The 2,317-nt window shown below is 47.3% G+C and overlaps 1 long non-coding RNA gene across 1 annotated transcript in view; it reads right to left on the bottom strand.

The window, feature by feature from the left end:
- The window catches only part of LOC143292436 (uncharacterized), a 3,005-nt gene extending 1,061 nt beyond the window's left edge, over positions 1 to 1,944 (bottom strand). Inside the window, exon 1 of the long non-coding RNA XR_013056649.1 lies at positions 1,837 to 1,944. This is a non-coding gene — a long non-coding RNA (uncharacterized LOC143292436). The remainder of the gene's footprint in view (positions 1 to 1,836) is intronic.
- Positions 1,945 to 2,317: the final 373 nt, after the last annotated feature.

The raw sequence follows: 2,317 nt of genomic DNA on the forward strand, positions 1-2,317 counted from the left end.
TAATAATAATCATCATCACCATCATCATCACCATCATCATCATCATAACACATTTTATAGCGCTTTCAACCAGCTCAAAGTGCTTTACAATAATACATTAGTCAGAAACAAACCACATAACACACACACACACACACACACACACACACACACGCACACACACACACACACACACACACACACACACACACACACACACACACACACACACACACACACACACACACACGTGCGCGCGAAATACGAACATCTGGATCCACAGAACAGATAAAATTAATTGCCTTCAATATGTGGAGACTGCAACGAAAAAACAAAAAAGATCAAGCTGTAAGCGCCTTACAAACATGCAGTCATTTGCATAACAGGCTACCTACCTGGATAGAACTGTATGACAGCTGCCAGTTGGCGTTCATCATTCGTTTCCTGTGTCATTCATCCAAGTTTCAGTCACGCGCACATACACACTCATACAGACTTATAACATTTTACGCGTATGACCGTTTTGTTGTTGTTTTATTATTTACCCCGCTATGTAGGCAGCCATACTCCGTTTCCGGGGGGGGGGGTGCATGCCGGGTATGTTCTTCTTTCCACAATCCACCGAACACAGACACGGATTACAGGATTTTTAACGTGCGTATTTGATCTGCTGCGAGCGTAGACACACAAAGGAAGGTTCAGGCACTAGCACGTCTGCTAGATCGGAAAAATCTCCACCCTTTAGCCATACCAGGCGCCGGTACCGAGATTCGAACGCGGGACCCTCAGCTTGAAAGTCCAACAGCACTGGGGGCTAGTTGGCCTCTGGGGACCAGCCCCAATTGCCCCGAAGCCTTCTTGGCCGTGAAAGTGGGGATGTAACTTGGGCAAGTTTCAGTTTCAGTTTCTCAAGGAGGCGTCACTGCGTTTGGAATATTCCATATTCGCTACATTACATCTGCTAGGCGCTTAGTCAGGCCTTGAGTGCATGCATATATATTTGTTTACCTGTCAGAGTTGATTTTTTGCTACATAATCTTTGCCAGAGGACAACCACTCTCGTTGCCATGGGTTCTTTTTCAGTGCGTCAAGTGCGTGCTGCACACAGGAACTTGGTTTGTCGTCTCATCCGAATGACTGGACGCTCAGTTTGATTTTCCAGTCAAACTTGGGAGAAAGGGCGAGACGAGATTCGAACCCAGACCCTCACGGACTCTCTGTATTGGAAAATGAGCGTCTTGACCATTCTGCCACCTTTCTCCCTAAAGCGAAACACTCATTAATCGAAATTCTAGCCCAGATGGTCGGGACAGCTGTTGCCTCCCATGCTGCTCTGATGGTCATACCCAGTCGGACACGACTAGTCATCACCATCACCATCATCATCATCACCATCACCATCATTATCATCACCATCATCATCATCATCACCATCATCACCATCACCATCATCATCATCACCATCACCACCATCATCACCATCACCACCATCATCACCATCATCATCATCATCACCATCACCATCACTACCATCATCATCATCACCATCATCACCATTACCATCATCATCACCATCACCATCATCACCATCACCATCATCATCATCATCACCATCAACATCATCATCATCATCACCATCATCACCATCACCACCATCATCACCATCATCATCATCATCACCATCATCACTATCACCATCATTACCATCACCATCATCACCATTTCACCATCACCACTATCACCATCATCATCATCATCATCATCACCATCACCATCACCATTTCACCATCACCACCACCATCATCATCACCATCACCATCACCATCACCACCATCGTCATCACCACCACACACTCACTGGCAGAAGGCGGTCCTCAGCTCCCCCAGGTCCAGGGCGTAACACTGCCCCTGGATGCACGCCGCCTGCTTCTCCTCCTCGGGGCTGCAGGGCACCTGGTGGGACCTGCCCTCCTCCCACCCCCCCTTCCACCCCTCCTCCTCCTCCTTCTTCTTCCCCCTCTCCGCTCCACGTCTCTCTCGCTGCTGTGCTCTTGACTGCAGCAGCCACACGACAGACGGTGCCAGAGTCTGGCCTCGGTGCTGTGATGTCTTCGTCTCCGCTGACAGAACTAGAAGGAAAAAAAAAAAGGAAACAAGAAAAAAGAAAAAAAGAAAGAAAAGCAAGCGACCTATACGCATAACAAATAGTAAAGAGTGATAACTCTATCCATTCACAAGGAACACAACTTCAAGACAGTGCTGATCAGTATAAGGACAGGCCCGGAGCTTCCTTTTATAGATGAAGTGTCTGGGTTTGTTCCAATGAACCTTTTTTTTAT

This window comes from Babylonia areolata, chromosome 18, assembly GCF_041734735.1.
Source record: "Babylonia areolata isolate BAREFJ2019XMU chromosome 18, ASM4173473v1, whole genome shotgun sequence".
In the NCBI taxonomy this organism is placed as follows: Eukaryota; Metazoa; Mollusca; class Gastropoda; order Neogastropoda; family Buccinidae; genus Babylonia; species Babylonia areolata.